At 52.1% G+C, this 24,318-nt stretch overlaps 1 non-coding gene across 5 annotated transcripts in view; it reads right to left on the reverse strand.

Moving 5' to 3' along the window:
• LOC101748689 overlaps positions 1-23,320 on the reverse strand; it is a 35,284-nt gene extending 11,964 nt beyond the window's left edge. For 2 of the 5 annotated variants that reach the window (XR_005859730.2, XR_005859732.2), the window contains exons 1-3: positions 23,078-23,320; positions 13,554-13,767; positions 1,601-1,761 (exon numbers count right to left, since the gene is read on the reverse strand). This is a non-coding gene — a transcript (uncharacterized LOC101748689). Of the gene's footprint in view, positions 1-1,600; positions 1,762-13,553; positions 18,896-19,911; positions 20,629-23,077 lie in introns of those variants that run through there. The other 3 variants (XR_005859729.1, XR_005859733.2, XR_005859731.2) reach the window with 3 other exon arrangements.
• Positions 23,321-24,318: the final 998 nt, after the last annotated feature.

Genomic DNA, 24,318 nt, shown 5'->3' on the forward strand with positions numbered 1-24,318 from the left:
GCTCGGAGCAGACGCTCGGATGCCGGAAAGATTGGCAGCAGGAAACTGGATTTCTTCTTCATTCCAGCAATTTGATATATACACGTGCAGGCTGACTTCGATTTCGGTAGCGCCGGGCTCCAGAGGTGGGTGTGCAGCCCAGCTCCCAGCTGCTGCGGAGGCAGAGAGCGCTTGTGTTTAATGGCTGTCATATTAGCAGTTGCTATTTAATATTTGATGTTTAGTCTGGTTTGTCTGCTTTTCCCTTTAGATTCGGGTCTATTCCAAACAAACAGAGCCAAAACAGGCTTGGGGAGGGATCGGGTTCAAAGACAGACACAAACTGGCTTCATTCCGGGCTGCTCCCTCTTGCTCCACCGGGCGCAGCTTCTGCTGAGCCCTCTGTTCCTGTGCCCAGAAGCTGTGTGTGGGACCTGGGACACTTCTGGAGGCTCGTGGCCCCAGAAGACACCAGGTGCCACCTGTTCTGTCCCACCCTTGGGTGCATGGTGGGGAATGGGAGCCCAGACGCCACCAGCAGCAACAGCCACAGTCCTACAGAAGTACCCCTGGTGTCAGATATTTCCCACCACTTTTGGAAGCCATATTTAAGAAGGAAAAAGAAAACACCCAGTGTCACTGGCATCTCCTTGGCAAGGTGCAGAGGTGTAACATTAGTGTGTTTTACAGTTCATGAGCTGCAGACAGCTGGAAAAATAGTTAACGTTCCTGTTTTACGTGCTCCTGCCTGGCGTTCACAGGGAGCAGGTCTCACAGCTGAGCTCTGCCAAAACAGGCAACTGCGAGTATTTAGCTTCGGGATGGGGTTTGGACCACGATGCACTGAGGCCTCGGAGGTTTCTTGGCATAGTGGAAATGACAGAGTGGGTCTGGCTTGAGTAGGGTCAGATTTAGGGAATAGAGGAATCCAGAGTGTCGTGGTGTGGAGTATGGCATAGGAACCAGCAGGAGGAGGAGCAAATGCATTGGTTTTAGAGGGCCGTGGGCTAGGATAGAAATGCTGCCTCCTCCCTCCCAGCTGCCCTCAGCCTGCAGTGCTGTGGAACATGCCATGCTGTGAAAGGCCGTGGCTGTTTGCAGACCTGCATTGCCGAACCTCTATACCTTACCCCTCCCTCTCTGAACCTCAGGGGAGGAGCAAAACACTTAGATTTTTTCACCTAAATGAAGAGCAGGGTAACCCTATAGTGACCCCAGATGCCTGTGCTGACCTCCTCGCCCAGCAGGCTTCCCCGAGCTGTGTTAACCAGCAGCTCTGCAGTCCGGCCAGACACTCAGGAGCCACTGGTGGCCAGGGGAGGATTAGGAGCCACAGAGTTCCCATTGCTGCAGGGTGAGCACGCAGCAGGGATGTGGCTGAGCAGCCCCTGGCTGTACAACACCCAGCTGCTGCAGGCAGCACCGTGCTGAACAATCAGCAAGCATCATCCTCATCCATCTGGAATGCCAAACCAGCCAGGCCCTGACTCTCAGAACAGTGAGGAGGGTGGGCAAGCCATTGTTTGTCCAAACCAAATGCCCTTTGGCGCCAACAGAGAGTGTACAGAGCCCAGTGGCACAAGACTGACCCTCTCTCCATGTGCATATGGGATTTACGCACCTGGGCTGATGCCTGCAGCAAGGCAGGGTGACAGCTGCGTGCATTGGGCAGCACTCGGGGCATCTCCGTGCAGTCCATGCAGCGGTGACACTGCACTCTGCTGTCTGTTCTCCCAAGCTGTCCCAGGAAGCAGGCTGGGAGCTCATCCAGCTGACATTGGCCTGGTAAAAAAAAATATCAGTGATAAGAGATTTGATCATTTGCTCAGCTCAGGCTCCCAAAGCAGCTCACCGCTTTTCTACACACAGCAAAGGAGAAGGCACACGGGGGGTGACTGTAATTGACATGAAGCACACAGGCAAACAGTGCTCCTTGAGCAGTGCCACAGGATAAACCCACAGCGTGCCAAAGCGCTGCAAAGAGCCCAATAACGCTTCACAACCTGGTTTAACATACAATTCTAACTAGGAAGCAACAGCATGAATCACGGTGCATTTCAAACAAGGAGAGGATATATTTAATTTCCAGTTTATGCCACCAGTTTTATTTATTTATGGTTATGCTCTAGTGTTTAGCTCATGTACAAGGCAATGACTCACTGCTGAGGAAACTACAAGTCATCTTCTGAATGGTACATTTCCTCCATGAGGAAATGAACAAAACAGTAGTTCTCCCAGCCCCATCATCTGAGCATCACAGGGAAGGGTTGACATTCACATCCCAAGATTTCCCTTCCCTCATATCTCCTCACTGTGGAAACCTCCTGTTCTCCGGGTGGGAAACTCCTGCTGTTAACATTGCACCAGGGAGAGCAGCAGCGGGGAAATGGGCTTCTACAGAGCACTCCTTACAAAGCATCAGCCGTGTTATCCACATTGGGTAATACAGGGCACATGCTGGTGTGCACAGGATGGGACACAACTTTTCCATTGTGGGAAATAATATCATAGTGAAGAAAGTTTGTCCAGTGCAGCTGGTGGGGCGATGGGCTTCACCGAGCCCTCCCCTCTGCCTTGTTCCCATCCCTTCTGCTCTCTCCTTGCTGCCCTTCAGGCAGAGCCTTCTCACTGCTTTTGCCCTTTACCAGCTGTTTGCAGGGCTCTGGGGAGGCTCTGCTGGGAATAGCAGCGTGGGGGCACTGGGAGCTGTGATGGCACAGGATGACCAACACAGAGAAACATCACCTTGGGGACATCTCCACCATGGGGAGCAAAGCACTTTTCTTTGCTTCTACAAGCAAGGGATCCAGCAGCACTGCCGGCAACATCCACTCAGGGCAGGTCAGAGGGCTCAGAGACCCCAAGCACAGCCATCCCACCGCACAACCAGGGAAGCAGCAGGGGCTGCAAGAATGTCCATGTCCCCACCTCACCTTGGCCTCCTCTGGGGTCCCAGCGCTGCTGCAGACCCAGCAGGCTGCTATTTCAGTCTCATTATCTCAGCACAGCTCCAGGCTTCCTGATAATTCCCTGAATTAGCCGGGCAGCTTTGTTCTCGAGTGTTTGTGTCAGAGAGATTGGACTGCACCTCGGGGAGGGGGTGGGATGGGATGGTAAAGGCGGGGGGGACAGCACCACTACTGCATGTTTACAAGTTCCCAGGCAGGAACTACAACGCTAATTAATTTCTCATTAAGGAAGAAGTTGAAGGATAAAGAAGCATAAAACCAGAGCTCTGGGAGATGCTGCGGAGCCCAAAGACACGCACGCATTGCTTTGCCTTTCATCTGAGAGAGTGAGGTTCTTTCTGTATTGCAAACACCTTGCCTGCTGCTGCTCCCTTTTATCACTAACTTTGCTTTCCCAGAGACCTCGTTTTCCTTGCCACGTAGCTCAGAGCAAACGGTGAATCAGCTCAGCCCAGGGGTCAGACAAAACCAGAGGATTGTTGCAAAAAGCTCAGCCTCAACCCCAGGGTGACACGGTGGCACAAACTTGCAAGCAGTGACTCAGGTGCTGCTCAGCATCACCCAGTCCTGGCCTTCCTTCCCCACTGCATCACATGGAAGATGCTGTAGTGCTGCTCACACCCCACAGAGAGCCAGGAGCAGCCCAGGTGATGCAGCTCCTGCTGCTCCACAGCCCTGCAGTGCTGGGAGGTATCCCTGCTTGGGTGTGCCCACACCATACACATCTCCTGGATGCTGACCCCAGAGAGATCGTCTGCAAGCAGGGAGCGATGCAGAGGCATGGGCAAATGGGCTGAGAAATAACTCAGGTAATTTTATTTCCCCTTTCTGTGGCCTTTTTTGCAACTCTGCCACCAGCATCTTGGGATTGTTTGGCCTCTCCAACATGATCAGAGCCACGGGGTGACCCAAGTCGCTCAGCAAGGCATCCCTCTAGATGGGGTTTACCACATGCCATAGGTTTTAAGCACTTTGAAAATTGTCCCATTTCACAGTGCTCAACAGACTACGTGCTTTCTAAGTTACCTTGTCTCAAACACATTAATTATGCAAACAGTAAGTTTCATCAAGCAAATAATGAACGAATGTGAGGAGCCTGGATATGTATTTCATATCTACACTTTTCAGCACAAAAAAAGGGGAAATGGGTCTCTTGGGCAGGTGCTGAAGGTAGCTGGGTTCTGCAGGGCTGTGATGGGCACATGGGAGACATCGTAACCCACTGCGCTGTTGAGCCGCTGGCTGCTCATAGGGAAGGAGCAGCATCCCTCTGCAGGGCTGTGTGATGAGGAGGGGTGCAACCAGCAGAGACCAGGAAGGAGGAGTGCAGCCTTCCTCCTCCCCACCAACCCAGCCCCAAAGCTCATACACAGAGCTCATGAAACAATTTCTCCTCTCATTTACAGAAGGTTTTTCCCAGCTTGGAATTCAGTTAGCTGCAGTTTTCATGCACAAAGTGCCAGAGTTGGCCGGAGTTGGGGAGGTGCAGCCCTCCCTGCTCCCCAGGTGCGGAGGGAAATCACACAGTTCATTTTTTCTGGCTGCAGAATGCCTTTTCCTTTGCATTCTTCATCCCTCAGGTACTTAATCACTGTGCTTCCTATTCACATGTCTGGTCATTTCACTTGTGTCAGGGCTCCTTAACTAGGAAATATCAAGATGTTTTCACCCTAGAAAGCTGAGAAGCATATAATTAGCCACCCAGGTAATAAATTACCTGCGCTGGCGACAGCCCACTGGGGGAACCTTTATTCTCCATCTCATCCTATTATGCTGAGCCAATTTAGCACATCTGTAGTTGTTTTAAAATAGTAATTTAGATGGAATCATAGCAAGGGGAAGCTTATTAACAACTTAGCTGCCAAGAGAAAGATGGAAGGGACAGCGGCTGTGGACAGGACGAGGCTCATGCAGGGCTTGGGAAAGCATGGAGAGGGGCAGGGAGCTCCTACATCAGCTTAGCACAAGGACAAAACTGTGCAACACCTTTGGTCATTGTTTGCCACCAGGCTGCATTCTGCAGGCTCCATGAACAGCCTTGCAGCACTGCTGAAGGGCATTGAGCAGAGCTGGCCATGCCCTGCTGAGCACCTGGTCAGCCCACAGCTGTACCTAATGTGCCATGAGCCAGGGAGAGCCACTCTAAGTGCTCCATCACCAGCAACAGGAGCTCTGCCTGGCAGCAGCTGGGGCTCCTAGTGTTGGCCAGTGATGTCAAGTATGAAGCCCAAGGGCTCCACACCTTGGCACCATCTGCTGAATAGACAAGTGATGTGTTCTGCCAAGTGAGCCTCTCCTCCTTCCTCCCTGCTCATATCCACCACCTGAACTCTGTTCAACAGCCTCCTTTGTTGTCATGGCCAGCACTGTCCCACAGCCTGCAAGATCCTTCCACTCTGGCAAGGAACAAGTCAGCTGCTGGGAAACCTCCCTCCTGACCTCTGCCAAAACCCAGCTCCTCCTCCCCATGCTGCTGGTGGGGGCATTGCATGGCTACAGCAAGGTGAGAGGAGCACTGATTGTTCTGTATCCCAGAATGAAGGACTGTGGTTGTTGATGGACTGGGACGTGTTGAGCCCTGGGTCTGGTGGTGCTCTGGGAGGCAATGAGATGCATTCCTGACCCCCCTCCCAGCTCCCTGCCATCACGCTGCTGGCCCCAGCCTGGCCCCGGTAGGAGAGCTCAGGCACCCGCAGGAGGCTGCAGGCCTGGCTCTCTCCCAGCAGGACAGCTAATCCTAACCCAGCTCCTCGCAACAAGGAGCAAAACCCACATGAAAGATACTCTTTTTCCAATTTCCTTCCCTGTCTGGCAGCCTGGAGAGCACATCTACTTCGAATAAAGCACCCTGGCATTTCCCCTGCCATCACCTAACCTCTGCACGCTGGGAGCTCAGCTGTGCAGTGCCCTGAACCTAGAGCATCACCTCAAGGCCATATACTGGTTTGTTTTTTTTAATTCAAAACCAATCATTAGAATTATCTTTTTTTTTCATAAATAAGGATTTGCAAAATACATCACCATAGCCCTCTCCAGAGCACTGTTGTACACGGGTGCAGCAGCAGACTGCCTTTGGAATGGGTCCCTATGCCATGCAAACAGGACTGTGCCCAGGTCAACCCCCCCATGCACGGGGCAGCTCCTGGCATGGGGACACTGCAGCTCGGGGGGAGCTCAAGGGCTGTATGAATGAGCAGCAGATTTGACTAAAAAAGGAAGAGCAAAGCACACGAGGGGAAGCTGTTCCCTGCGGCTTTGTTTTTCCTTTCTTATTTCTTATTTACACAGGTTTTTTGAGCTCTGCTCTCATATTTTTGCTGTTCGCAAATGGAAAAGCGCAACACAACATACCAAAATCCTGACCCTGAATAGCTGTGTGCAATAACCCTCTGCTTCAGCCCACCAAGCTCACATCCACTTAAATCACCTCCCAGAAAACCAGGTCACACTGAGCATCCCCTCTCTGGGCTCCAAAGAGGTTATTTCATAGTTCAGAGGCCAGCCAAGGTCCCTCTTCCACGTAATCCTAATGTAGTGCATGGCCGTGGAGCAGGCACAGCCCCCCGCAGCCCACCTCACACATCCCACACCCCAGCACTCCCTTTCTCCCATCCAGATGGCTCGGCGCAGGCTGTTGTCAAATTACTGCGCTCTGGAGCTGCTCAATATATCATTTGCCTTATGCTTTCATTGAACGGATCGTTGACCCCACTTCTCCTCATTGTCTTTGATTATCTGAGGACATCCCATTCACTGTCTCAATTATAGCTCCCAAGAGGATTCCAGTCCCTTCCACGCATAAAACCAAAGAGAATGTTCTCCCATCCCTGCTGAATCACCATCACTCCATACCCACATTGCACTGATGGGCAGGGAGTACAGAGCTATGGCTGTGGGTTCAGCCAACTGGATTCAGGAGAGCAGGAGAAGAATCTACTTGACTCAAACATTAGTTAGCAAATCAGATTACTCTCCACTTCATCTATATTATTTAGGCTTAATTGTATTACTGGGGCTGTAATATAGTGAAAATACAATTATTGTCAGAGAGATTGCAAGAATGGCATCTTCAGGAAGGCAGGAGGAAGGGCGCGTGGCTGGTGCTGATGAGGAAGGAGTTGAATCTGCCCTGTGCTGAGACAAGGGCTTCTCTCCTAAGCCAGGTAGGAGTTGATGAGCAGAAGGCTTTTCCTGGGCACCCGATTGCAGCAGGGAGCAGAGCACAACAGGGCTCGCCTTACTCATAAGCCATGGTGCCTACAACCACCCCACTGCCTTGCAACCTGCCAGGGCCATGGGATGCACCAGCACTCTTTCACGCAGTTACTGCATGTGCCTTTGGTTTTGGCATCCCAAGCAGCATCACATAACCCCTCCTGGCAGCACAGCCGTTACTGCAGTACTCCAGGGCTGTATTCCCCTCATACTCTCACCCAAGGGATTGGCAAATTCCACTCAGCATGAGCAAAAAAGCCTTCTTCCCAGGAGCAGTCCAGGTTTACCATGGGAAGGGGCCTGACCCTCAGCCCAAGTCAGTGCTGTGACAGCACCTGTGAGACTGCTGCAGCCAGGGGAGAATTTCTGCCTCAGAAGTTTAAAGACAAGACTCCGAATAATTAAAATCCCTTCTGCAATGCCATTAAATATAAATACAAATGGTGTTAATATCTCTGGTTACTACGAGAGCATTCCCAAGCACCCTCTAATTGTCTAATTAAATCACTAAGGGCTTAGGTTAGTGACAAGGTAATCCTTAATGGTGCCTTGCTTGTACATTTATATAAGGTACAGTACAAGATTGTTGTTTATCTAATTAATCCCCAAGGTCAGATTCAGAGCTGGTGTGCAAGGTAACGTAATTTAGGTCCCTTGTATTTTGTCAGGCTTGCTCAGACCTCCTTACACCCAGTGGCTGCACAGGAGGCGGCAAAACAATGCAGCAGGAGTATTAAGGAGGGGGAAGGCAGAGCAGCAGCATGCAGGTGGAGGGGGCACCTGCACTACCCCACTCTCTTCCAGGTGCTCCCCTTCTCCCACTTGTCACTGTTCTTGCACCAGCAAACATCCAGGTGGTGCAAGGGGATTGGGGAACAGCACCTGAGATGCGTATTAGAAGCACCTCAGATGCAAAAGGGAAGATGTGGCACTTAGGGACACAGTTAGGTGGGCATGGTGGGAATAGGTTGGCAATTGGACTCAAATCCAATGATCTTAGTCTTTTCCAACCTTAATGCCAACCTGCTCCCAACCTTCTATGATTATACTGTCAGTGTGCCACGTTCACTCCTTTTTTGCCACTGTCTGGTACAGATGAATACCCTCCATCCTGCAGGGGAGGTGAGAGCGGGAGCAGATGCGTACTTGCAGCTGGGGGGGCTGAAGCCCCTCCTGCCCACCTCCCTCACAGCTTTGAAGCCTACCAGCTCCTGCTGCTCCTTCTGCAAACACCCTCTCTTGTCAACTAAAGAGAGGCTCTAATGCCACTCACAACAAGTACCAAAGGAAAAAAAAAAGGCAACTTCTCTTTAATTTCCCTCTCTTTGAAATCATGAGCCACCCCCTCCCCGCTTCTAATATAGGATCAGCCAACTCCGATGGCTTTGGATAGTAACAGCTCGGTCTGAATTCCTGGGCAGGCTGTCAAGTTGTCACAGCCCGACCATGTGCAGCCAGTGGATGGTGCTCCATTGTCCACAAATCAGGAACAGATGTGAACATTCTGACAGCCACAGGCTCCCGCGGCAGCCTGCCTCGGAGGAAATAAAAGAGCAGCCGAGCTCCCAGCGATGCGGCGACTGCTTCCCCCCTTCCCGCCCCATTTCTCACAATGAAATATGCAGAATGTTCAGAACAATGGGCACGTTATGAATAAAGATGTGCAGCTGGGCAAATAATAACCCCTTCCCAATCGATGCCAGCCTTGACCCCCAAATCATCCCCAAACCACGCTGGCAGCGCAGCTGGAAAAATTCCCCCCTGCAAAAGGAAAGGGACGCTCCTTCCCTCCATACTCCTGTGAGCTCTGGGAGCCCCTGAGGCCGCGTTCCCAGGCACCAACGTCAGCACAGCCCCAATCCCAACATCACCAAGAGCCGGGACAAAGGCAAGTACAGAGCACAGCCCTAAGCCCTGCATGGACACCTCTGTGCCCGCAGCTCGAGCACCGCCACAGCCCATCCCACCCCGAGAGCCACAGTGCCAACGCTGCGTCTCCATTTCCACGGTCAGGGTGTGTGATTCCCTCTCACATTCCTGGGTTTTCTGCTTGCTTTTCATTTGCACCATTGTAAATTAGTATTTGCTCCTCTGGAATCCATAGCAATGTAAACAGTCTGTCTGCAAGAAGAGGGCTGGCCTTAAAACCTTCAACTGGTATCTCTTAGTGGGACACGTAAAGCAGAGAACAGATTTCCGCTTATATTTGTTGCATTTCAAACAGAAGCAAATGTTTATAGCCGAGCTGTAAACCACGATAATGTGGGACAGATACTTTACAGAAGCCACAGTTGTAGAGAGGGAAAGAAAGGAGAAGCCGTGGCTTTGCTGGGAAGTCTGGCTGTGCCCGCAGCCCTGCTCCTGCCTCAGACACATTCACGGAGCATCATTCGCATCCCACACGTTTATAAAATTACGCATGCACTGAAGTCATGCACCGGCAAAAATGCACATCCACTGAGTCACACTCCTGTGAAATTCAATTTGCGATCGGTCCCACGTTGCTGCAATTTCATACACTCATGGCTGGACGCCCCAGCGGCACAAGAGCCAGCCGCACAGGCCCACGTCCCGCTCAGCAGGAGCCTGGAACTGGGTGCGTGCTGCTCCTGTACCACCCATCAGATCCTGAGCCATGGGGAGATGCTGAGAGCTCCCCGCCACCCTATGGAGTGGGGAACACATGCACAGGAGGAGGGTTCAGTCCTCCAGGAGCACACCAGAGCTCTGAGTGCTCCGACCCAGCGCATCCCCACACCCATCCCTGACAAACAGCCTCGGTGACCCAGGAATGTTATCTTAGCAAATCAAAAACGTAAACATTTAGGTTCAGGACTGTGCTGAACGGATTTGAAAATGAGTTATGGTAAGGACCCAGCAAGGAGTCTGAGTTTGGTTTGGCAGTTGCCTCCTTTGCCTGGAACCTGCTTTTCAAGATTAAATACGATACTCTGCAACACATCCAAAATGTCAATTACTCCAAGTCTCTCAGGTTTGCAATTACAGAATGCAAGTCATGTTCAGCATTTTATGAAACTGCTTTTTTTGGCATGGACTATCTTTCTCTTATTGTAAAAAATAACTTTCGAATCAAAGCCTTAAATCAAGGCAAATGCACTAGAAGGGGATGCTGGGCTGCAAACCCCTATAACGCTGTAACTGGAAGGGGCTGAGCGAGGCTGTTTCTGCTGGGGGGAAGGAAAGAGAGCATCAAGTGGTAAATCAGGGAGTAGGAATGTGGAACCGTCCTGGTCGGGGAACGCCTAATCCCACCATCGCAGAGTTAAATCCCACAACCACTTGTTATACCCCCCGCGGGACGGGGAAGAGAGCCTCCAGAAAACACCTCTCCCATCACCCTGGAATTCAAGAAGTACTGTCATGTCTCATGTGCTCACTGCAGCAGCAGCTGCAGGCAATTTCTTTCAGGCTTTTCCAAGCTTTAGGTCTCCGCTGCCAGAATCCCTCTGCCCCCTTTCTTCCCCTGCAACGAGCTCAGGAATGCTGACCGAGCCCTTGCAGCACTGAGCTGGGCAGGACATGTGTTGGTGAGAGGATGCATCCTTCAAGAGCATCGCATCCCTGGGAAGGTCAGGCCCCACTTTGTAGTGCTCGTGCTGTACAGGAAAGGTGAAACTGCTGGCCAAGCAGAGATTAGAAGGGAGAGCATCCAGCTCTGAGTGGGTGATGCTGGTGGGCAGGGCATCACCCTCCTTCTGCGGGGATTTCAGCTTCCCAGCCTTTCCAGTCTGTCAGATCCTTCAAGGTGAGAGGAAAACCTGAGTGCTGGAGCTTTAAAGGCACTTTGGTTGGTGTCACTCTGGACAGACAAGCCAGCAGACCTGTAGGACCTGTGCATCAGGAGGCACCTGGCCAGATGACAGCCTCACCGGGCTATTAATGCATGCAGACGCTGACAGCCACCCACTCCCAGCAGCCCAGCCAAATTCCTGGCCAGCAGGAGCCCGGCTGCTCTGGTTTCACTCCTGTTGACATTCCCATGTCAGCCAATGACGCCTGGTTACAGTGCAGGCCTAAGCCGGGTGGTTCCACGTAGGGCTGGGTGCAGCTCTGGGATAAGCACGTTTCCATCTGTGCACACATTTTGCTCTTTCTGATGAGGAGCTTTGGCACAGGATAGCTGCAGAGCTGTGAGCTCACTGCTCTAAAGGCTCCAGGCTGGCTCTGACGATGTGATGCCCATCAGCAGCACTGCTGTCCCCAGTGCAATCCCCAGTGCCAGCCATGCACCAATCACAGCAGTGCTCCCTCACTGTGCTGGGCAGCACCAGCAGCTCCAGGCGTTCCGCCAGCCCACAGCTCCAGAGCTGCCGCCTCAGTGCTTTGTGCAGCCCAGAAATCATTTACTGTGGGGTAAGGGAGAGGCAATGCATCTGGCAGGAGCCAGGAGCCGAGCGAGGGCTGATGCTGGCCAAGGAGTCTTTAAATCCTACCGCTGGGCTCAGGAGCACCATTCCTCTGGACCCTGCTGCGGGCTTGGGCCCCTTTTGGATGTTGTTCCTGGAGACGCAGGTGCACAGCGTTAAGAGATCATTTCCTGTTTGCAGCGCAGCTCCAGGGGATGGATTTACCACTGCCCTCCTTTGCTCTCCATCTCCCTCTGCACTCACCTCCTCCTGTGCTCCCCTTCAGCACCCAGCACTGCTCAGGGCCAAACACTGCACCCAACGGCAGCTCTCAGAGGGGACAGACACCCGGCTCTTGTAGCAGATAAGGAGCTGAGGGCATGTCGGGAAATGCAAAAGGCAGAACAAGCTGGAGAAGGGAGATACGAGCTGGAAAACAGGCCGTAGTTCTCCCTCAGCTGAAAAAGATTTAATTGCCAATCACACAAAGGTGATCTGTAAAACCAGCCTGAAGTGGGGAGTTCATTCAAAACACATGCAGGGGCTGCTGAAGTTGCCAATGGAAGTGCAATTAAGCACAGGAGTTGGGAATGGGATCTGCTGGAGCCAGTGCAGATGGCCCCACATTACCAATGCTCAGAACGCAGAACTCCTGATTGCCCAAGCTGATGGAAAGGGAGAGAGTTGCCCTGTTTTTCCTCTCTTTTTCCCCCCCTGCTTAGATCTCCACAAATCTTTCAGAACAAACCAGGCCACGCTGAAAACTTTGCCTACAAAGGGAAAACTCGACTCAAGAAGTGCCCACCCCTTTTTCAGCAGCTGGGAGCCGGGCATTTCACCTGTTACACGTGTGTGAAAGGGGCAAGCATTGGTTATTCCAAAAGGAGCAGAAGTAAAAGAGATAAAACCCGACCTTCCCATGCCAGCACAGTCACAGCCATGGAGCTCTCCTCTCCCCTCTGCCCTGCAGCACCTCATGGTCTCTCACTGGGACCTATTTTCTAATGAGCCAGGCTTAAAATGCTTTGGACAGGTCATTCATCTGTAATAATGCTTCTGCATTGCAAAAGCAGTAAGGATTAATAATATCTGATTAAGAAAAAAATGAGCAGTATAATAAAAACAGATAGTATCTGTCATTTAGATCACATTCTAATTTAGGGCAAAGGTTAAAAGCTCTGATGACAAGAGATACCGCACAAAGAGACAACATTTGTTTCAGTAAAATCTCACTGGAGGGCTGTGAGTGCTGTGTGCCAAAGGAGGAAGGAAGGAGTCACTCTGAGCTCCCATTCCTCATAAGGACACAGGGGATGCAAAGCCCCGAAGCATCCCCTGGGATTGAAGGGATGCTGGTCTCCACTGGAGCAGCATTCAGCACAGCCTCCCCCCAGGACAGGATGCTGTGCTACTACAACACTGTGCTCAGAGACAGGACCAGGCCCTGCATGGAGCCAGAGTCCCAGTTCCCTTCTGGAAGTGTTATACTTTTGTGTGCTCAGTCTCTCTTTACCAACAGAGCTGCAGGTCTTACTGGCAAAACGAGTTATGCTCAAAGGAAATTGAAACCCTAGCTAAAAAGCAGCGTTATCTCAGTGAAAAATAGCCCCCAGCAGGGCACACAGCAGCATCTGACACCAAGGAGATCTCCCCCATGTTGCCCTTCCCTTCAGCCAGGACATCGTGCTGCTGGGATGGGCAGGCTGGCAGCCCTGGGACAAGCCTGACCCAAAGTCACTTCCAAGGAATCATTTACTGCTTGGACTCAGGACTGCTACTATCTTACAGCACTTCTGAGCATTGTTTCTCTATAGCAGAGGACTCGTGCCCAATATGAATGGACTTGGCATCTTCAGAAACCATCCATTGTGCGAAGAGTGACCAGGCAGCACAGGCTATGTAACACTATAATACGATGCACAGCAATAACAGCAGGCTGGCAAAGTCCTAGACTGCAGCAAGAAAGGACAAACCCAAACACAGCAGCCACAAACACAGAAACAAAGGAAAAATGTCTGCTTACCTTTGGAAGGTCTCAGGTAGGCAGGGATCTCCAGCAAGACACCCTCACCTCCACTGCCAACCCTTAAATGAGATCTGGGAAGAGGTGGATCCTGGCTTCCATCACTCAGGCACATTGCATACACCTGTGCTCCTCTGGGCTGTCCCTGCCTTCCCACCAGGTGCTCCATCACTGCATCAAGCTGTGACTTAGCATTTCCTCTACAGGCTCTTTCCTGCATTTGGGGAAGGATAATGTTAGCACTCAGCAGTCCTGGCCAGGAGAGAGCCCCTACAGCCCTCACAGACCCCCAAGAGTCCCTAGACACCTCATGGATGCTTGTCTGCATTCAATTTTACATCCACAAGGCTCAGAGGGTGAGCAAGCCAACCGTACTGCCCGCACCCCTTGGCACTGCCTTGGTGTGAAATGCACCCTGCTGCCCTCCAAGGGCTGCCAGGAGCCATCAGCTGCAGCTCGTGCTCCTCATGCACTCCCCATGGGAGAAGGTAGCTGGGGATGGAGCAGAAAGCTCTCCAAGTAGGGCTGGGGGCTGTTTTCTGTATAGGTGTTGCCGTGTTTATACTGGGCTGGAGTGGGTCTATTAAAACGGAGCCATCGTCTGCTCTTTACACATATAATTACCAGAGAAGATACTGATAGACTGAGAGGAGCTTAAGGGGAGGCTGCAGTGATCCAAAGGCCGGAGGAATTTGTACAGAAGTGTTTTAAGAGCAGTATCTGCCTTCTTCAGGCAAGCAGCAGCGGAGGAGGGGATGACAGCACCCTGCAAACAGCCCGAGTGCAAAACCACAGTGGGGGAAGAAGGCTCCTACACGCTGCTAAGAGCGAGGGGACCGCTTTAATAAAAGGGAACTTGGGCTGAATATTGTTCAGCCTCCTGACACGCTGCTATCAGGTGCTCATGGAAAGCCCATGGGAGGTGGGAGCCTGAAAGTGTCATTTGAAAAAAGAAATCAAACTGAAGGGAAGATGTCACACATCTGAATTAAAGAAACCCACAACAGAATCTCCCGTAGAGCAGAGCTGCCCAATCCCACCCTCCCAACCGTGCTCTGCTTTGCAGCACCGCCTCATCGCTCCCAGTGCCATTAAGCTCAGCCACCAGCGCTGATACAGCACTGCTGATGGCACCGAGGAGGGATTCAGGGCTATTTAGGACCCTATTAGGTAAGTACAGTGAAAACAGGCAGTCATAACCAGGTAATAAAAGAAGCATCAAATTATTTTTATAGTTAGAGCTACCAGAAACTTCCTGCCCATCCCAGTGCAGGAATTGTTCCCTGATGGTGAAAAGATTGTTTGGAGGAGGAACAGCTGCTCTCTTTCACGCCGTTAATTACGAAGATGGGCTAAGAATTAATCAGGTAAAGAGAGGCATGCAAAAAACCAATCAGGATAAGGGACAAATTTAGTGGTTCCTTAAAATAAGTTAATTAGCTATTTAAACTTGTCAGAGGCCCAACATACACATACTCACAGCTTCCAAGAGCGTGAACGTACAGCTCATTTCCTACCCTGTATAAGTGCATGGGAGGGGTTGCGTGGAAGCTGAACCTGGGAGGACTCATGGAGAAGCTGTGGGGCAGGAGCTGGGTGCCCACTCAGCACCTACCCTACAGAAGAAGGGGGGGAGGTGCAGAGCCAGGCACCCTGCAGGGCTGTGATGCCTGCAGATCCCTCCCACCCTCATGCACTGCCAGCTGTGGTGTGAGAGCTGCTCTTCCCCAGCCAAAGCTCCAGGAAGCCAAGCAAAATCTCAGTCATCGGAAGCACAGAACCAAACCCCATTGAGTTGGCAGGCAAGCTGTGAGCTGCTGGGCTCGGAGATGGGGTTGATAAGATCCCTGGGAGGCGCTGCAAGATGGGGAGTCTGTGTGCCAAACACAGCCAATTAATGTCAGCCCTTTTCCATGCCAACCAATTAAGCTGTGTATACTTGTCACCAGCAATTGAGAAGGGGGTGGAGGGCAGAAAGGACATAATTCCAGAAGAGCCTTGAAGATATAAAACCTGCTTAATTTATGGAGGGTAGGGTGAGGGCGTAGACACCCTGCACTAGTCCAAATGGGACCTGATTAATGTCTTTGCTAATTTAGGAACCGCTTGGCTCTCGTGACCTGGGGAGGCTTCATTTAACAGAAACCAGGCTGGCATGGGAAGCAAAGAGCAGCTTAACAATGTAAGAAGCAACAGATGGGGTCTCCAGCCGCCTTGCCAAGCACCAAAACTGTTTTCTGAGTGCTTTCTCTTCAACCTCCTCCAAAATGGAGAGAGGAGCACAGAGCAATAATCGCGACCATAAAAGCGTGTGGCTCACCCACCAAGCAGCAGCCAAGAGCTCTCCTGGCCAGGGAAGCAAAGCTGTGGGAACAAGGGCCGGTGCTGAGCACCCCAAGGCCTGGTCCTCACGTTGGCAGCAGAGGGAAGAATGGCAGCATGGTGAGCCAGAAGGAGCGCCCTGCTCCGGCACCAGCCAATGCGTTTATCAGGCAGGGTGAACTGAGGCAGCAATAAAGTACTGAACAAAGCAAGCCTGCCTGGCTCTGGAGCTTTTTAATAAAGAAACAGTAGAAAACAAATAGCAGAGCAGCCCCACTCACTCTTGCCAAGGGGTTTCAGGAGCTGCACCTGGCAGAGGAAAGCACTCAGACACAGTTGTGTCTCCTCAGAGCCAACGCTGCGAGGAGGGAGAGGTGTCCTCGTATACACCATATGTCAGCGTGTACATGCTAAAAAGAAATACTAACATAGTCATTTCATTTAAGAATAATTGCTTATTTTTTCCACTTAGGAAATGTTTCTACAGATCCTATTGTGCTGTTTCCCCTGGAATCCTTAGCTTGCAACAACTAAATGTGCGCGAGGACTGCTGACCATCTCCTCCTTTTTTGTTTGCATTTCTGAAGGTACGTACATTAGAAACAGGAGATATTTATTGCAATTTCTTGCAGGGCCTTCATAAAACACCACATAGCCCGAGGAGCACAATAACAAAGGCAGTGTTCAAAGTCAAGTCGGAGTCTCGCCTCTATTTGAGCAGTGCTTTTTTCACCTTTTCTTACAATTGCTCCAGGATAGACAGAACAATGCCTGACATTTCCGAAGCCGCCATCAGGTCCCTTTAAAAGCCTGGCGTGCACAAAGCACTTGCAGATCCCCCAACCTAAGCTGAGTCTGAAGACTAAGAGAAAAATGAAGTTCTCCTTCCCCCCTCCATACAATAGGCTCCGGAGGGCCAGGCTTTCCCCCAAGCAATGTGATGCAGCAGGAACCCTGACCTCACCACAGTAACGCTCACCTCCACCAGCATCCAGCCTGATTTTGGAGCACTTTCTTATATATGCTGCTGGGTACTGCGAGGGGCTCAGCTCAACAAGCTGTCCTGGGTCAAATCCCACGGGCAGCCCCAGCACCACCAGGATCCACAGATGCCCCTCTGCACCCGAACACGCTTTTCAGTCCCGAAACGCAGTCTGCTCTTTGCCTCTCCCCTCCACAAATGCAGCCTCATGACCCACAGGGTCCATCTGCATTTCCAAGCCTTGGAAAAAGTGACAGGCAGCAGCTGCCTCCGCTGGATGCACTAAAAGCAGGGAGTGCCATTACATAATCCAAAGTGAGATGTGGGTTTAGAGCAACAGCAGAAGCATGGGGCTGCCTGATGCACTCCCTGTAAAAGGCTTCGTCTGGGCCAGCTCAGTGGGAGATAAAGCGGCTGTGGAAGAGGCCGTGGTGTCGGCAGGGAGTGAGGAATGGGCTGCCTGTCCCGCTCTGCCTGTAATTGATGAGCAGCGGCTCCTGGCAGAGATGCCCTCCCTGTGAGTTACAGACTTAGCAGCAGATTTACACGCAGCCCAGATGGGCGCACCGACGCAGACATACCTGGCAAGAGATTCGCAGCAGGGAACAGTGGGAACACATCACCAAGACCCACAAATGAATTTCTGTTCTCTAAGCGTTGCCTGCTCCATCATGAATGGCTTATTAAAGAAGTCCGTGGTGTTTCTCTCCACACGTAAAGTAGTTTATTATGAGTGATTTATTAAACTGCTCTAACTTGTCAGCAGCCACTTGAAACGTTCACTTTCTTTTTTTTTCCCCCCCTCAGGTTTGCAAATGTCTTTATAAACAGCAGAATAAATAGACCCCCAACACTTCTGTCTGACTGCCACGTATCACAAACCCAACCGATATCAGCCCAGGTGAGGAACGAGCTGAGCCCCCCCCCCCCCACTTAGAACCAACCCCACCTGCAAGGGTGAAGTAATGGGAGCAGACTTCCAAACCAAAGATGCATTTTGTGCTTTCACACAGGGAGCCGGGCTTGACAGCTCCAAATCCCTCCCTGCTGTGACCTGTTGGTGGGTGCTGCATCCCCACGTGAGATGAGTGGTACCACTGCAGGGCTCCCACACCCTCCAGCCGAGGTGCTCACGGGCAGACTGTGCTGCCTTTATAGCCCTCAGTGCTAATGGAGTTCAGATGCTCTCAGCTCAGCTCCTGCTAGACAAATCTCTCCCCAGGACAGGACCCCTTTCTATCATTAGCTTTACCAGTCTCAGATCATCAGCCTTAATTTATTTGGTGCAGGATCACTGCTATTTTAATGGTTTGCCGAGCTGAAATTCCACCCGTTCCCTCCAAAAGATTTTCCGTGTGACACAACAGCCGAGTGCCGCTTCCGCAGCCCGCAGCCCCCACCAGATGCTGCTCTGAGCACAGCACACGCTGAGGGCCGGGTTCTCCCCCTGCCCAGAGAAACCATCGAACAAAACGCACCGCCAGGAGCTCCCCGTGCTTCGGAGGGGTTCCCAGCCCGGCCCCGGGCACGCAGTGCTCTCCCATCCATCCTCCTGTCGGGCTAATTGAGCTCCGGGCTGCAAACCATATGCTCTGGATGCGCCTCCCTCCTCACGCTCTGTCTGCTGCTCAAGTCCAGGGAGATTCTCTGGAAGAAGCCACTTTTAATTTGTAATCTGATTAAGCCATTAGAGGCGAATAGAGCAGTAACTAACACAAATTGCCGATCGTTTCCATCAGCAAATCCCCCCAATTAATCCTGAGATTAACCCTGATTACACGCAGTAATGGTGATCAATGCACCCTAATAGGGTAAATCCGCCCACTCCACTTTCTCCCACATCCCAGAACGATCAATTTTAAATCAGCGTGATTTATCCGGCGGGATCGGACGGGGCCGGGCGCGGGGATGGGCACCGCCTGCATCTCCTGAAACAATCAGAGCAGCGCTACCTCATTAAGTTAACTGCCTCCCCCGGGGAAAGGCAGCCCAACTCGGAAACGCGGAGAAACAAAGAGCGGGGGAATGCGGAGGGCGGTGGGAATGCCGGTATTTCATCTGCCGTGCGCCCGCCCGTCTGAATCCTCCCGGCGCTGGAAAGCCGCTGCGAGGTGCTGAGACCAAACGGCACAGAGCGCGACTGCACTTCTCAGGGATTCCTCCGTCAAAGCCGACGAGTCGGGCTGCGGAAGAGCTGAAAGGGAAAAGCCTTCCCACGTTGTGATCCGAGCCTCTGTTCTTCCCTTTGCTGCTCCAATCTGAAGCTCCCCAGGACCAGCCATTCCCGAGGATCCCCGAGCACTTTGCGAGCTTCAGAGCCCGGCTTAGTTCTCACTTATTTCTGTGTTATTTATAGAGCGGCTGATATCCAAATGCCTGCTTCAATGGGGATTTTGCCTTTGTACAGACTAAGTAAGAACTAAGTCAGAAGCTCAGGATCTGACCTTTGGTATACAGAAATCAATTCATCCTGCACTGAAATGCAGCCATCTCCAGGGTGAAATGCAGCAGTAGTTTAACAGTGCATGGCAATAAAGCAGGTTGATTTATAGAGCCTTCTCCTCCACTACTTTCCCTACTTTGGAAAAACAGAACAGGAGCAAAGAAGATCTGCCAAAGGTGTGCTGGGCTCTACACAATGCCTCCCTCAGCCCATGGGCTCCAGTAGCTCAAGGCAACCCATGGCCAAAGGCTGGGGCAGGACAGAAGTCACGGTGACAGCCTGCAAGTTTTGTGACGTGGGAGGGACATCCTAGGATTACAAGTTCCTCATGCTATATCCTGAACTCTGAGCAAGGATCTTCCAGATGGACCCTTCCCAATACTCCCCCAGCATCTTGCCCTGTGCTCAGACAGCTGTTTTCTCCTTACAGATTAGGTGTTACCCCCACATCACCTCATCCCCAGAGCTGGCTGTTTCAATGATGAGCCAATCACATCAAAACAGAGCTACATTTTCCATAAGAGTGGAGTGCCTCTCCTATCCCATTGCACCTGGGTGTCAAGATGAAGGAGCTGGCTGTAGTGCAGGTACCACAGCATACTCAGACCCACCTGAATGGCAAGGATGAGGTATGCAGACCTTCTGCCTCTGTTTCCATTGCAGGACCCACTCTTCACTGCACAGGCTGTGCTTCTCCCCTCCAGAAGTGGAACCATGCCCCCTGCTCTGCTTTGTGCCAGTGCCTGGGCTCAGGGAAAACAGCCTTTGGGTTTAGCAGCCCCTCATCCCACACAGCCTGCTCCAGAAACACTGTCAGAGGAGAAAAACACGCAGAGAGGCTGCCTAAGTATCAATCAGTTGTACAATCCCCCTGGGAAGAAAGGTTTCGCTCCCTGCAGAAGCGGCAGTCAATAAACATGGCACATGCTTTATCTCCTGTCAGGGCTGCCCGCTCCCATCGACAGCCCTGACACCTGCCCGAGGCCCAGAGAGGAGCCCACCCACTGCTGTCAGCTCCTTCTGAGGATGTCATGGGAGGAGACACAGTCCTGCAAAGGGAAATAGCAAAGCAGATCCCTGCATTGCACAGCACAGGGACATCTTGGGACAAGGAGCATATCACAGCCCAGGTACAACTTTAGACCAGGCAGTTTTAGGATCTTTCAAAAGGCAGGGGAATTTTTGTAGCATTTTGCCCATGTTAAGCTAGAATGCCAGTACACAGCAGAGACAGCAGCTCAATTATTCAGTATAATGTATATGGGAATGGTGACCCCTCAACCAGGGTCAGTGTCTCTCTCAGCCATGCTCATGTCTCCCATCAATCTCCATGACCCTTTTAATTAAGATGCCATGCACAACCCCGATCCCCAGGGCAGAGTCCCACCACTCTCCTCCCCAGAGACTCCCCAGCACAGCAGCAGGCAGCTCCATGCTCCAGCTGAGCTGCTAACACAACAGGCAACACAGGCTGCTGGCTGCCCTGCTCCACCTGGGATGCTCACGAGCACTGAAACCAGGGAAAACCTGAAGGAAGTGCTCTGACAACTCCAGGCTGCAGGACGAAGGCCAGGGACATCCCTCCAGAGCCCGGCAGCTGCAGCCAGCAGGCAGGATCTGCACCTCTGCAGCAGCCCCAGGTGAGCACTGCGCAGCACACACCGATGCCGTCAGTGTTTCCAGACAGCACCACAACTTCATCTGCTGCCTGAGGTACGGGTCAGACCCCAGACACACACACACACACACACACACAGCACATCCTGCACGTAGCAGAGCACAGGTGATATTTCACCCCACTGCCAGCAAGCAGCTCTGAGGCCCTGTGTTGCAGGATGAGGTGCGGGGCCACAGTGCTCAGCTGCCCCCACACCCCCCACTCCTGCAGCCTCTCACAGAGGGGCTTTTGCTTTCCTTTGATGTGCAGATGAATCAAGCCTCGGCCGTGAGAAGCCCCGTGGATTTATGAACTCCTCCTCTATGATGTCTTTCCAATAGCAGCCCCCAGAAGAGCAGTTGCTCTCCCTTCCTCCCTGGTTGCTCCGAGCCAAGCATTCCTTTCTCCTCCTCCATCCCACGGCCCAGGAGCCGTACTGCTCATCCAGAACACGGGCTCCCAACCCCGAGCTCAGCTCTGCCACTGGCAGCTCATTTGCTTGATTACAGCAGGTCTGATGCCTCCTTGCTGCCAACCCCACGGCAGGTAACGCAGGCTCACTTGACAGCCAGAGATGAAATACTGCAATTCAATCCACTCCCACCCCAAATCATGCCAGGTCTGCAATTCTATAGAGGTTGCCTTCGACTTGAAAAGAGGGACAAATAACTGTGATGGAAACCATTCACTGGAGACTTCTGGGGGAAATTATACACCGGCAAGGGGAAAAAGGATCATTAAGAGGTGACAGGAGAAAACATTTGCATTGCAAGTCAAACCAGCTGGAGGCCGGGAGGAAAGCATTGTGGTCACTGCCCTCCCCAGTCCAATTCAATCAGCTCCAACAATTGGGAAACCCTGGAAGACAGCCCCTCGAGCTATTTGACCCACATCCCCCAAACATAGAAGTCAACTTCTACCTATAAACAGAAGTGGAGTGTTGCAAAGGTCCCGCGAAGTTCACCTCCTGCATTAAACCCAAGCACAAAAGCAGAAATCTGTGCGTCTGTCTCCTTTTTAGCAGTCACCTCCATCTCGGCAGCTTCTGAGAGCCATTGCTGCATGGGGAGATTGCTTTGCTTGGCAAATAAACTGAGATTAAAGTGAGTTCACTGGGAACATCTCTATTTGGTTTCTGGGCTGAGCACACTGATAATGTGATGGCACATTTAACTTTCACTGCTTGAAACAAGGCACAACAAGATGTAAAAATAAGGGAGAATTTATGTCCGGTGTGAGCATCCCACAAGGAACTGTACCCAAATGGCAGAGGCAGGGAGGGGGCTGAGCCCACCTCCAGCAGCTCAGCACATCCAGAGGGGTGGATGTCCCCAGGGTACGGAGCTGCACACCCCACCCCTCGCTTCCCTGCCAGAGCATTACGCAGAGCTCTCTGAAGCCCCGGAGTAGAGGTCAAAGAAGGGGAGTGATGAAAGAGGAGCTGAAGGGCCGTCCCACAGCCAGCTGGATCAAGGGCTCCCCAGCAGCCCCAGGGAGATGCTGCCTCATTGCATCCCCACAGGATGTGTGCAGAAGCCTCCCCTAACATGTGTCCAGAGGCCGGAGCCAGAAGAGCTTGGTTTGCAGCTCTGCCTTCCAGTCACAGGTTTCAGCTATAAACACAGCGTGGAAGTTTGCAAAGCTGCCTCCACTGCGTTCTCAGATGGATGCAGCACCAGAACACAGCAGCACGAGCTGGGGAAGCGTTAGCTGTCCCTGCACAGAGTGACACAGGAGAAAGCACTGCCAGTGGGCAGCAGCAGCAATATCCTCAAGTGACATTTGCGCCCGGGCGCAACGATGTGTCACTCTGCACAGCCAGACCACGGAGCATCTCTGGGGCACCAAAATTACACAGCCAAGTAAATCCTACAAAATCCATCTGCCCTTTTCAATATTTGGAGATAATTAACTTCTCCAAGCTGAGATATTACAAAAGAAAGCTGTTAGTGAATCTGTTCAACCATAGGTCCAGGTATGGAACTTGCCAGCATTCGGGGCACTAAAAGGGCAAGGACATTTCATATTTCCATGCATTCCAGACTCCTTCATAGCAAGACCACAAGGAAACAGATGTAACACAGGGAGCCAGGAAAAAGAAAGAGCAGGAGAAGACTTACCAGGGCACATGCCACCCTCATCCCTCCATTGGCATCATCTGAACCCATAATCTCTGGAGATGCATCCAGGCACTGCTCATCCTCCAAGAAAGCTGGCTGGAGAAAGCTAAGGAGAAAAAAATCAAGCAGAAAAGCACAGCTCTAGGGAAACACAAAGCAAATCAGATAGAACTCCTCCAGCATAAAGTCAGGTCCCAACCCAGGGAGAAGCAGAGCTCACACTGCTCCCAGTCCCAACACCCCACCCACAGGTGACCAACACCCAAATCAGCCCTCAGCCCCACCCTGCAATAAACACACAGCCTCAGGTGGCCCAGCCCCACACCAGCGAATCCCAGTTGGGTCAACAGATTGCCACTGCCAGAGGGAGGCGGTTAACCCTTTCCCTTCCATCACCACCCCAGGGCTATGCATCCCCACTGAGTGATGGCAGGGAAAGCAAATGCAAGCACAGCTCTGCTCTTGTGTGCGATCTGTATTTTACACTCATTCCATTCATCTCTGAGGTGGGAGCTGCTCAGAGGCACTGCTGTTGGTGCTGGTGTCCTGTGTTGCTCTTGGTGGGTGCACGGAGCTGCCTCATGCATGTGAGCAGATGGGCACGTTTGTCTCTAAATTAAAAAGTGAGCCAGTGGCAAACAAGCAGGGCAGGAGGGGAAGCACATGCCCAGGATGACTGAAACAGACACAGGCTGAGCAAGCTGGGGTGAGGAGGAACGTGCAGAGCACTGGGTGGAACCGAGAATCTCCTGGACAGAATTCAGTGGGCATCTCCTGTGAGTGGCTGCATTGTCTGACAGAGATGCGGCACAAAGGATGGGAGCCACTCACAACTATGGCATTCTGGCTGCGTGGAGAGCTTACAGCCCCTGGACTCCCAGCTGTGACTGCTGCTCGTGCTACTCATAAAACTTTGGTGAAACCCCACCTGGGGAGATGATGAGTGGGATTCATGCTGTGCCCACTGTGCTCCCCTTCGTTTGGCCCTGGGAGAGCACAGTGTAAGGGCATTAGGAATGCAGGCTGAGGTGCTCAGTGCAGCGGGGCAGATGCTTCCTGCAGCAGCATCTCAGCTTGGAGCCGCCGCTGCCTCTGCGGGTCATGGGGGCAGTAAATATTTGCACAGGGCCGGACAAGGAGAAAGCAAACAGGGGTCTCTTATTTATGGGCCTTGGCAGCCTGCTCCCTGGGCAGCTCCGAGGTTTTTCCATCCTCACCAGCCCCCATGCACCTTGAGAGGG

This window comes from Gallus gallus, chromosome 4, assembly GCF_016699485.2.
Source record: "Gallus gallus isolate bGalGal1 chromosome 4, bGalGal1.mat.broiler.GRCg7b, whole genome shotgun sequence".
In the NCBI taxonomy this organism is placed as follows: domain Eukaryota; kingdom Metazoa; phylum Chordata; class Aves; order Galliformes; family Phasianidae; genus Gallus; species Gallus gallus.